Source organism: Camelina sativa, chromosome 15, assembly GCF_030686135.1.
Source record: "Camelina sativa cultivar CO46 ecotype springtype chromosome 15, ASM3068613v1".
NCBI lineage: Eukaryota > Viridiplantae > Streptophyta > Magnoliopsida > Brassicales > Brassicaceae > Camelina > Camelina sativa.
The window spans coordinates 27,674,712-27,687,978 of NC_141894.1; the positions used below are offsets into that span (position 1 = coordinate 27,674,712).

Consider the following 13,267-nt stretch of genomic DNA (forward strand, 5'->3'; position numbering starts at 1 on the left):
GAGATTGGATTAGCTAGGTTGTGATGTTCATTGTTTAGGGATAGTTTGTTTGTGGTATGTTAAACACTCTGTAGACTAGGATACTCCACCGACATCAATTACTCCCATCCTTAGGACTTTTATCTTTTTGATTGATATTACATTCCCGAAACTGTTTTATTTGTTCATGCTTAGAATCGTTTTTGGTTTTGCTTATTCTTGCTTGCTTCTTGTCATACATTTTCGTTTCTGTTTCTGTGACTCATTTCCGTTTTGTATTTTGACCATTCTAGGATTGTTAGAAAAACACTCTTTTTGAATTGGCTTAACTTGTGACTTCTTGATTGCATCTTGAGTGACTAGCATCATCCCATTTGGATTGACACCTTAAGTACTACAACTACATAAGGTTAATTGAACCTACTAGGATAGAGACACAAAAACCATAGTATCAATTTGGCGCTGTTGCCATTTGGGAATCGTTTTGCTACCTTTAAGATTTCAAGTTTTGCAAGATTAAGTTATGTTACACTTATCATTCTGAGTACTAACTTGCTTTGGTTTTCTGCTTGTTTGTCTTGCACCTCAGGTACCTGTTGATTGCAACCTTGCATGCACACCAGATCAAGAGGGCAACAGAATCTCCTTCCTGTTATCGACGAAATCAATCGGTTGCAACGCCCACGACAAGCTCGTACTTCCACCAATCATCCCGTACCAGTCACTATGGAACAACAGAATGAACCACATCCGGGACCGCGAAACATTGGTGGTGGGGATGCACCGAACACTCATACTCAGCATGCTGGAATCGTCCCTCCCGCCGTGTAGAACAAAAATTTCAAAATCAAAAGTGGTCTGATCTCCATGATCCAAGGAAACAAGTTCCATGGGTTGCCTATGGAGGATCCACTCGACCACTTGGACGAGTTCGACCGTCTTTGCAGTCTCACCATGATCACCGGCGTGAGTGAGGACGGTTACAAGTTGCGCCTCTTCCCATTATCCCTAGGAGACAAGGCTCATCAATGGGAGAAAAACCTTCCCAAGGGATCAATCACCACCTCGGATGGTTGCAAGAAGGCATTCTTGGCCAAGTTTTTCTCCAACTCCAGAACAGCACGTCTCAGGAATGAGATTTTCCAGCTTCACTTAGAAGAGCTCAGAATCATTATGTGAAGCCTAGGAGCGTTTCAAGGGTTACCACAGCCATTGTCTACACCATGGTTTCAGCAACGAGTCACTGCTGAGCACTCTATACCGTGGTGTACTTCCAAAAAATCTGCATGTTGCTTGACACTTTAACAAAAATTTCCTGAACAAAGACGTTGATGAAGGATGGCAATTGGTTGAGAATCTCGCCCAGTCAGATGGCAACTACAATGAGGACTATGACCGCACAGTTCGCGGCGACGCTGGGTCTGAGGAGAAGTACAAGAAGGACCTCAAAAATGTCAATGAGAAGCTTGACCGTCTCTTGCTAAGCCAGCAGAGGAGCGTCCACTTTGTATCTGAGGATGACCCTTTCCAAGTTCCAGATGGGGAGGGCGAGCAGACTGAGGAGATCAGCTATATCCAGAATCAGGGTGGATACAACAAAGGTTACAACCCCTACAAGATGAACCCCAATTTGTCTTACCGAAGTAACAATGTTGCTAATCCACAAGATCAGTTGTACCCGCCCCAACAACAACAGCAAGGTCAACAAAAACCTTTTGTTCCTTACAATCCGGGATTCGCTCCTAAACAACAGTTCCAGCAGGGATACCTAGCTCCTTAAGGACCACCACCAGGATTCCACCCTCAACCAGTTCAGCCGACTCCAGCCCCATATCAAGAAATTAAGCAAATGATGCAACAACTTCTTCAGGGTCAAGCTAGCGGTTCTATGGATACTGCTAAGAATTTTGCTGACCTTAGTCAGAGGATGGAATGTTCCTACAATGACCTGAACGTCAAATTCGAAGCTCTGAATTCGAAAATAAGGTACATGGAAGGTCAATCCGCTTCTACTTCTGCACTAAAGCCTGGCCAATTCCCAGGAAAGGCTGTTCAAAACCCCAAGGAGTTCGCCAATGCCATTACCTTGAGAAGTGGGAAAACATTGCCTCCCAGGGAAGGAGTTCCAGACGTCACTCAGGAAAGTGAGGAATTAGATGGGGAAGATTTTGGTCAGGATGACGCTCAGATGGAGAACCCAGTCGAAACAGTCAAAGACCCGGTTGAACCAGTGAAGCAGTCCGAATCTTAAGCTGTTAAGGAGCCTATTATTTCTGACGACAGACCTGCGAGGTTCATCCCCCCACCGTACAAGCCTCCTCTACCATTTCCAGTGAGGTTCAAGAAGCAGCTTACTGAGAAGTACAAAGCCTTGTTCGAAAAACAAGTCAAGGAGATTGAGTTGAGGATGCCATTGCTGGACGCATTCGCACTTGTTCCTCACTACCAGAAATTCCTCAAGGATTTAGTGATGGAGAGATCAAAAGAAGTTCAAGGCATGGTGGTACTAAGTCTTGAGTGCAGTGCAATCATTCAGAAGACGATTGTACCCAAGAAGCTCAAAGATCCTGGATCATTCACTCTACCTTGCTCCCTTAGACATATGTCTTTTGATAGGTGTCTATGTGATCTTGGCGCTTCAGTTAATCTGATGCCACTCTCTGTTGCTACGAGGTTGGGTTTTACAAGGTTCAAGGGTTGCGACATCTCTCTCATCCTTGCAGATAGATAAGTGAGACTTCCAAATGGTATTTTAGAAGAATTACCCGTCAGGATCAGAGACGTGGAAGTGCCAACCGACTTTGTGGTTCTAGAGATGGATGAAGAACCAAAAGATCCTCTGATCTTACGAAGACCTTCATAGCGACTGTTGGAGCCATCATTGATGTCAGAAATGGCAAGATTGACCTCAATCTGGGCGACGACTTCACTATGAAGTTTGACATCAAAGATACCTTGAAGAAGCCAACGATAGGAGGACAAGTCTTCTACATTGAAGAGATGGATAAATTGGCTGATGAGTTGTTGGAGGAACTAGCTGAGGAGGATCATCTCAAGACTGCTTTGACCAAGGGTGGAGAAGAAGGGTTCATGCATGGGGAGACCACTTATTACAAAAATCTGCTAGATTCCCACAGAGAAACAGATGGATCAGAGGAATTCGAGCAGCTATCTAACGTAGAGGAGGTACGTGCAGTTGAGACAGAGAGTTCAGAACATGATATCTCCCACTCGACTGACGTCAAGACCCTACTCGAGACACCAATGTCACGTCGATCGAGTCGCATTCCTCTCACTCGACCGCGATCATTCCAGACTCCCATGCTGACGACTGGTCAGAACTGAAAGCTCCAAAGGTAGAACTCAAAACTCTTCCTTCCGGGCTCAGGTACGTTTTTATGGGAACATATTCTACTTATCCTGTCATAGTGAATGCTAGGTTGAGTGATGATGAATTGGGATTGCTAGTAACTGAGCTAAAAAAGTTTAGAAAGGCTATAGGTTATTCTTTAATGATATCAAAGGAATCTCACCTAGTCTTTGCACACATAGGATCAATCTTGAAAATGAGTCTTATGCTAGTATTGAACCCCAAAGAAGATTGAACCCTAATCTGAAAGAGGTAGTTAAGAAAGAAATCCTAAAACTACTTGATGCTGGAGTTATCTATCCTATCTCTGATAGTACTTGGGTATCTCTAGTGCACTGTGTACCTAAAAAGGGAGGAATCACTGTCATCAAAAATAAAAAAAATGAGCTAATCCCAACTAGGACCATCACAGGACATAGGATGTGCATTGATTATAGGAAGTTGAATGTTGTTTCTAGGAAGGATCATTTTCCTCTACCTTTCATTGATCAAATGTTGGAAAGACTAGTTAGTCATCCTTATTACTGTTTCCTTGATAGGTATAGTGGATTCTTCCAAATCCCTATCCACCCAAATGATCAAGAAAAGACAACCTTTACTTGTCCCTATGGCATTTTTGCCTACGGACGGATGCCATTTGGTTTGTGCAATGCTCCTGCCACCTTTCAGAGGTGCATGACTTTAATTTTCTCGGATTTAATTGAGGAGTCAGTGGAAGTGTTTATGGACGACTTCTCTATATACGGTTCCACTTTCTCCTCCTGTTTGTTGAATCTGTGCAGGGTATTGACGCGATGTGAGGAGACGAACCTGGTGCTGAACTGGGAGAAATGCCACTTCATGGTTGAAGAAGGGATAGTTCGGGGACACAAGATTTCTGAGAAAGGAATTGAGGTTGACAAAGCTAAGATTGAGGTCATGGTTCAGCTTCAACCGCCTAAGACAGTGAAGGACATCAGAAGTTTTCTGGGACATGCTGGGTTTTACAGGAGATTCATTAATGACTTCTCAAAAATTGCAAGACCTTTGACAAGGTTGCTGTGCATGGAAGTTGAGTTCGAATTTGATGCAGCGTGCTTGGAAGCTTTCAGCAAGATCAAGGAGGCCTTGGTTTTGGCACCCATAGTTCAAGCTCCGAATTGGGATCATCCATTTGAGATTATGTGTGACGCTTCAGACTTTGCAGTTGGAGCTATTCTGGGACAGCGTATTGACAAGAAGCTTCATGTCATCTACTACGCGAGTCGCACCTTGGACGGGACTCAGGGAAGGTATGCTACCACAGAGAAGGAATTCCTAGCAGTTGTGTTTGCATTCGAAAAATTCAGGAGTTATCTTGTGGGTTCGAAGGTCATTGTGTATACTGATCATGCTGCTCTGAGACACATCTACTCGAAGAAGGATACCAAACCAAGACTGTTGAGATGGATCCTGCTTCTTCAGGAGTTTGACATGGAGATAGTTTGACATGGAGATAGTTGATAAGAAAGGAATAGAAAATGGAGTTGCAGACCACTTGTCAAGGATGAGGATTGAAGATGTTGTTCCAATAGATGACTCAATGCCTGAGGAACAACTTCTGGTCGCCCAGGTTTGCGAGCAGATGCATGACACCGGGGTTAAGAACCTAAAAATCAACTGTATGGCGATCACTTCGGATACTGCACCATGGTATGCTGATATAGTGAATTACAAGGTCTGTGAAGAAGTTCCTGATGACATGGATCCCTACAGGAAGAAGAAGTTTTTTAGAGAGGTAAACCACTACTTCTGGGATGAACCCTATTTGTAGAGAGGTTCTGACGGTCTGTTCAGAAGATGCATAGTAGAAGGAGAAGTATTGGGAGTGCTTGAGAACTGTCACGACTCCACCTATGGAGGTCACTTCGCCACGTTCAAGACAGCTCAGAAGGTTTTTCAAGCAGGTCTCTGGTGGCCAACCTTGTTCAAGGACGCTCACAGTTTCATCACCAAGTGTGATGCTTGTCAAAGAATGGGCAACATCACAAGGAGGAACGAGATGCCCCAGAATCCGATCCTGGAAGTAGAGATATTTGACGTTTGGGGGATAGACTTCATGGGACCTTTCAATCCTCCATCAAATGGTAATGTCTATATTCTGGTGGCAGTTGATTATGTTTCTAAGTGGGTTGAAGCCATTGCCAGTCCTACCAATGATCACAAGGTCGTTTTGAAGTTGTTCAAGAGTATAATCTTTCCAAGGTATGGGATACCCAGAGTAGTGATCAGTGATGGTGGAACTCACTTTGTCAACAAGGTGTTTGAAGGTATGCAGAAGAAGTATGGGGTCAAGCACAAGGTGTCTACCGCGTATCACCCTCAGACCAGTGGACAGGTTGAAGTCTCAAATAAGCAGATCAAGGGTATCTTGTCGAGGATTGTTGGAGGTTCGAAGAAAGACTGGTCTGTGAAGTTGGACGAGACTCTCTGGACGTACAGGACGGCTTTCAAAACGCCAATAGGAAGAACACCATTTCAGCTGATATATGGTAAAGCATGTCATCTCATTGTAGAGGTTGAGTACAAGGCGCTTTGGGCTATCAAGTTGCTGAACTTGGATATTGATACGGCTCAGGCTAAGAGGTCTCTGGACATCCACGAGTTGGAAGAAATCAGACTTGATGCCTATGAGAGCTCGAAGATTTACAAAAAAAGAACCAAGAATTTTCATGATAAGAAAATTGCTGTCAAGGAGCTCAAGGCTGGAGATCAGGTTTTGCTTTCCAACTCCAAACATAAGTTATTTCCTGGAAAGCTTAAGTCTAGGTGGTCTGGACCTTTTGACGTCAAGGAAGTTCTGCCATTCAGAGCCATCACTCTTCTGAACAAGGATGGTAGTGAATTTACTGTAAATGGTCAGAGAGTCAAGAAATATTTAGCTGATCAAGTCCGACCAGAGGGGTCTTCTGTGCTCCTCTATGAACCCCCAAAAGCCTAAAAAGCTGAAAAGTCAAGCTAGTGACTTTAAACAATCTCACTTGGGAGGAAGTCCCAAAGGTATTACTGTAAATATTTTTTTAGGATCCTTGTGTTTTTAATTTTTGTTTTTGGTTTTCTTGTGTTTAGGAATCTACATAAAGGAGTTTAAGCAACATAAAAAAATGCAGTCAACAGAGTGAGTTTGGAGTAAAGCCGTGTATATTGAGGTTTACAGAAGAGATTGAGGATAATAAATATAAGAGAGAAGCAGAGTCAAAAAAAGAAAAGAGGGTGTCGGACTCCTGAGGAGAGAATTCCGAGTCATACTGTATGATGTGTTTTACAGAAATGAAGTGGGAAAAGGAGAAAAAGCAGAGTAAATGAGAGAGAATAAAAAACGGTCAATCCACTTGTTTCTCCCCCCCCCCCCCCACGTGAACCTTTATCATCTCCCATCACCCATCTCACTTGCTCCCTCTCCACAGATACATCATCTTTGTGTCACCTCACCTCCCCACCATCCCTATCCTCACAATTCTCCTTCTCTTTTTAAATCACTTCTCATCTCTTTTCTTTTTCCTCCCACCCACCAACCATAACTCACCATTATTATCTCTCTCCCTCTCTCTCGCTTCACTCTCTCACCCCCTAGACATCGCCATCTCTTCACCACCATCGGCTTACTGCTCCGACACACCAATCGACCAGTCCTGCTTGAGTTGCCGTCGAAGCTTCGAGTCCTGGAATCTTCACCGTCGTCATCTCTTGAGTCCGTCGCGCCACCACGTCGACTCGACCCTCTCGTTCGAGTCACCACCATCCACTCACACGGTAGACCTGAATCGACCCTCGCCGACTCGACTACCGTTGGAGTCAACTGCATCATCCTTCAACTCGACCTGTCCGTTGGAGCCTTTGTCAAGACCGGAACCAAGACTCACCTCCACTCGATCCAGCCTCATCCACGTCCTTCAAGCCGCTCCTTTTGATACTCTCAAGCCGTCTATCTCCGGACCATCGAGCCACAGTCAAAGCACAGCCTCGCTCGAGTCGCACCATCTCGACTCGACCCTCGCCGGACAGTCTCGTTCGAGTCACCCTCTTCTCACTCGACCCACGTCCACTCGATCCGTGCACCGTTCTCGCCGTCCGCACACGCGCACTTGTCATGACCCTCACTCGACCGACAAAACCACACCCGCTTGAGCAGACCGAATTCGACTCAGCCAACCCCGACCTGGCACATGATCGGTCTATTCTCTCTTTGCACTTTCAAGTTTCGACCTTCATAACTGCTCTTATTATTTGCTCACTTACGTATTAACGTTTCGCTTTGAGTTTACATGTTTCAGAGAAACATAAAAAGTACTGAGCTTATACACGAGATGAGAGAGGCATATGGTTGTGTCGCTGGAGAACGTTCATCCCCCGAATCCATGGTGAAGCGTTTCATGAAAATGAAGAACATGGTTGACGAGGTTGTTGGGGGTTCAGAACAAGCAGCGGGTTTGAGCAGAACAGACAAACCGCTCTCCAAGAGCAAGAGTCGCAGAAAGAGATCAGCAGGAGTTCCCTTCTCCAGAGACGAAGGCAGTGATTACGAACAAGAGGAACCTGCATTGCGTCCAGAACAAGAGCCAAGGAAATCTGTACGACGAAAAGCATCTGAGACGATGGAGCTACTAGGGATTTGGGAGGATGTTCAGTACCTGTTTCGGCGATGCCATCTGGAGAAAATTATGAACACCCCCAAGAACGGATACAGAGAGGAGACAATTCAGTTCCTTTCCACCTTGGAGATGCACTTGTACGCGGATGAGCCAGGCATGATGCAATTGGATCCTTTGTCAAGACCGGAACCAAGACTCACCTCCACTGGATCCAGCCTCATCCACGTCCTTCGAGCCGCACCTTTTGATACTCTCAAGCCATCTATCTCCGGACCATCGAGCCACAGTCAAAGCACAGCCTCGCTCAAGTCGCACCATCTCGACTCGACCCTCGCCGGACAGTCTCGTTCGAGTCACCCTCTTCTCACTCGACCCACGTCCACTCGATCCGTGCACCATTCTCGCCGTCCGCACACGCGCACTAGTCATGACCCTCACTCGACTGACGAAACCACACCCGCTCGAGCAGACCGAATTCGACTCAGCCAACCCCGACCTGTCACATGATCGGTCTATTCCCTCTTTGCACTTTCAAGTTTCGACCTTCATAACTGCTCTTATTATTTGCTCACTAACGTATTAACGTTTCTCTTTGAGTTTACATGTTTCAGAGAAACATAAAAAGTACTGAGCTTATACACGAGATGAGAGAGGCATATGGTTGTGTCGCTGGAGAACGTTCATCCCCCGAATCCATGGTGAAGCGTTTCATGAAAATGGAGAACATGGTTGACGAGGTTGTTGGGGGTTCAGAACAAGCAGTGGGTTTGAGCAGACCAGACAAACCGCTCTTCAAGAGCAAGAGTCGCGGAAAGAGATCAGCAGGAGTTCCCCTCTCCAGAGACGAAGGCAGTGATTACGAACAGGAGGAACCTGCGTTGCGTCCAGAACAAGAGCCAAGGAAATCTATACGACGAAAAGCATCTGAGACGATGGAGCTACTAGAGATTTAGGAGGATGTTCAGTACCTGTTTCGGCGATGCCATCTGGAGAAAATTACGAACACCCCCAAGAACGGATACAGAGAGGAGACAATTCCGTTCCTTTCCACCTTGGAGAAGCACTTGTACGCGGATGAGCCAGGCATGATGTCTGATGGAGGTCTGGGCTACATTACCTTCCGCGTTCATGGCCAGTTCTGCAATCTTACATTTCGGGCCATCAAAGAGATATTCGGTTTTCCCAACGGAACAGGAACTACGCCGCAGTTTGCTAGGAATGAGATACTGCTCTCTCAGCAACGATCAGAAGCACGCCGACGTTTACTTCATTGAAAAAAAAGGTGATGAACCTGAGAAGCCTGGTGTTGCGTTACTTCCAGAAGGTGGTCGCAAATGCATTTTATGCCAAGGCGATTAAGGGATATATTACTTACGGCGAGCTTGAGATGATCGATCTGGCACTTAAGGGTATCTCGTTCACTTCCATGGATTGTACCGCGCTGCAAGGCGACATGTCCAACACCTCCTCAACTACATCATGTCAACTACATCATGTCATACAAGACTTGGGTCTCGAGACTCAACAGCCACCGCACTCCTGGAGTAATGTGCATGGGAGGCGTAGTGACTTGGTTTCTTGAGGCTGCAGGGGTTCCTCTACAATCCAAGCCATACCCACCACGCTGGATAGACATATACAACTGGCGGCAACTACACACTTTGGACTGGGGTTTGAGGAATGGACGATTGCTATACAAGTTTGTGCATCCTGCGGTCGGTCCCTCGAGACTACTACTCCCTTACGTCGACTTGACTACAATCTTGAGGGGTGAGCATGTCGAATTCATTCCCCCTGCTGATACATTATACAATTCTGATGTTGAGGAGCAACATGTCAACGTCGTGGAAGCAGGAGATGATCCGATGGAAGAAGACGCAGTTGAGTACCGCCCTGAGCAGTTCAACTTTGAGGAGTACTCAGAACAAAGAATGGCCAGAGGGGTCAGAGCAGCTCATGACCGCCTCAACTAGCTTCAACAATGGGGGAAAGCCAGAGACAAGGCGCTCGGCAGCCTCACCAAGACTCTCATGAACCTCATGCGTAAGTTTAGCTGCTCGACTTCCACAACCGCCATCCCTAGGTCTATCCCCGAGGATACCAGACCAATGTCAGGACGCCCTTCCGCGAACCTAGAGCGAACTCCTTCTCCAATTCCCTCTCCAGCACGTCAATCTTCATATGTGCCACGGCAGCGTCAGCCTACACCCGTCCCTTCACGCTACTCGTCACATGAATCTAGGAAGAGAAGGGGACAAGGTTCGCGTGGTTCAAGAGCCTCCTTAAGTCGTTGATCAGCGCGTCGTTCTGCAGCTCAAGCTGAGCAAGAGGTTGACCAGCAACGTGATTATCCGCCTACAGATGTAGTAGTGTTAGTCTCGGACCATGGTGACTCTAGGGTCGACGACATGCAGTGCGACGAGCAGCCAAACACTTATCAGAACACGCAAGCGGTTGAGCAACAAGTCGACCAACCAGCTGAGTCCACACCCGCGGATCCCAAATATGGTGAAGGACAGAGCTAGTATCACGCACCAACTCCTTGGGCGAGCTCCGACTCGTTCTTCTACTACTGAGGTACACCTACCTTCCTTTGTATATACCATTTCATTTCTGCATTGTTTCTGTTGTGATTTTTAAATCCTCCTGCAAATTTTTCTTACACAGGAGACTGTGTAATTTAAGTTTGGGGGAGGATTTGGGATGATGTATCTGATGTTGTGTTATGTGATTCTTATTTCAATTTTTTTTGCATCATATCTTGTTTGAGATAGCATCCATCTATATTTGCATAGAAAAACCAAAAAAATTTAAAAAAAATTCGAAAATTTTCACAAAAAAAGAAAAAAGAAAATAGAGTGTTCATGTAGTTTACATTTGCATATTAGGATTGAGTCTAGTGTTTTTCATATAGGGTTGTTGCATTTAGCATAGGGGTTGATGATGATTGTAACCTTGGTAGCATGCTGGATTCAATAGGATAGGATCAAGGCCCTTGTTATTAGTTCTTTGATGCATGTTGATTGAATTTGAAAATGTAAGATTGAAGCATGATTTGAATTGACGTCATTCCCTATCTATCTGAACATAATCCTGACTTGCAATTATCTTGTTATGCATTGAAGTTGAACTCATGGATACCATATACATACTTGGATTGTCTTTCACATTTTTACCACCCTTGTCAATCCAAGTAGCTGCTTCCCATCTTTGGAACAGTTTCCCGCACCCTTAACCAACTGTCCTTTCACAATTATATTCTTGAGCGTCAGGCCTTTTCCGAGTTGAGCTTGTTAGAAAGTGTTAGGTTCTAACCGACAAGAGTAGGATCCTGTGTAGTTCTAGTTCGCATTATCTAGACTAGTAGGACTAGGTGAGAACTCGATTTGGGGTATTGGGTATGGATCTGTACAGAAAAGTAAAGGGTAGAAAGTCTTAAGGAGGGGGATGTGTTTTCAAGGTTTAAAAGTCTAGTAAAGGATTTGGATTGAGCAAAATAATGAGTTACTGGTTCTGGGCATAAAATAAAAAGATTAGACAAAGAAAAGATGGTAAAATGTTTAAGATGTCTAGAGTCCTTAGAAAAAAAGAAAAAGAATCTTACTGATAATAAAGATTTCCCAATCCGCTAGAGTGATAAGAAGTGAACTCCTCCTAAGACCAAATATAAAGAATGAAAGAATGGGTTTGAGATGAAATTTCGGATGAAGGGTAGAGATAGGACTAACTTCGGTTTGGAATGTTCTTCGGGTAGACAGGGCGCTGCTCTTGTATGTATCAGTTGGTTTCAACCTTTAGCCTTCTCTTAAGCTCAACTCTTTTCATGAGAGAACCTTGTTATGTATAGATAGAACCACTTGAGAAAGAGACCACATTTGTCTCTAACCTTTCACCCTAGCCAAATGAGTTCAATGACACTGCATAGCTTGATTCATGGTTCTTTGTTAATAAATGTTAAAGGGGGTGATTGATAGGATTGCATGTGTAGATCAAACGAATAATATTTATTCACCATGTATCATAGAACTAAAAACAAGGACCTTGATTCTAACTACTCTATTCAGCATGTTTTAGGTTCTGAGACCCCATTTTCACACCTCTTCTCCATACGTTGTTCTTGATTGTCTGCTTGAGGGCAAACAAAGAATAAGTTTGGGGGAGTTGATATGTCTATATTTTTTCTACCTTTAGCATATATTTATCATGCATTTAGCTATGATAACTGATTGTTTTCCAACATGTTCTAGTCTTTTCCTTACACTTTGCATGTCTAGGTAGTTATTGCATCATCCTTGCATACATTATGTATTTTGGAGTATTTCAGGTATTTAGGAGACGTCGGGAACACATTGCTCAACATCACCGTTCGAGTCGTCGTTCGAGCCATCCTCCAAGACGTCGTTTGAGTGGCACCACTCTAGTCGGTCGAGTCACTCCACTCGAGACACCTCGTTCGATTCGTTCCACTCGAGTGGGATTTAGCTTTCGACGTCTTCATCAAAGTTGTAGAGAATTGAGTCATCTTTCCAATGCCGTTTATTGCAAGCCAATCGGAGGTGTGGTTCAAACGTTATCATCGTTTTAGTGGAAGCGTATACATCTAGCTCGAGTCGCCACATGTCGACTCGACCCTCCAGCTCGAGCTGCTGCCCGTCGACTCGACCCTCCTCCACTCAAGCCAACACCATCACCCACTCGAGCCACTACTCGTTCGCACATGTCAGGAAGACGTTCCATCTTACACGCTTCAGGAGATTCCCAAACCGACTCTTCATCTTGTCGTTTTAAGTTTTAGGCATTTACATGTTTTTACTATAAATATGTTTTATCTCATTTTGTTCTGAAAGTTTTACCTAGCCTCCAAAACCGTTCTCAGACTTTGTATTTGCATTTGATTTCTTCTACAAACTTGTTTATCTCATTTTTACCTATCTAAGAATGCTTGTTTCAATGTTTTCTCTAGGCCTGGGTATTCAGTTTATTCGGGTTATCCAGTTCGGTTTAATCGGTTTTTCAATTTTTCGGTTTTCCAAAAATCATGCCGAATTGAACCGAATAAAAGTTCGGTTCGGGTTATTCGGTTATCGGTTTTTTTGGTTCGGTTATCTGAAGAATTTGACATTCCGAATTAAACCGAAAAAATCTATTTCGGTTAATTTAAACCGAAATAGACCAAAAAAGGAAAAAACACATGTCTACTTTAAGTAAATACTGCTAAACACAGACCAAAACAAATGCGAGGCCATTAAAAGTATATCATTACAAACCTTAGTGAGTAAGACCACAAGAAACGCTTCAGATATATATC

At 44.5% G+C, this 13,267-nt stretch overlaps 1 non-coding gene across 1 annotated transcript; it reads right to left on the reverse strand.

Moving 5' to 3' along the window:
• Nucleotides 1-1,101: 1,101 nt before the first annotated feature.
• Nucleotides 1,102-1,209, reverse strand: LOC147927209 (small nucleolar RNA R71). The gene has a single exon (XR_015583185.1). It is a non-coding gene; the product is annotated as a small nucleolar RNA R71 (small nucleolar RNA).
• Between the last annotated feature and the right edge of the window lie 12,058 nt (nucleotides 1,210-13,267).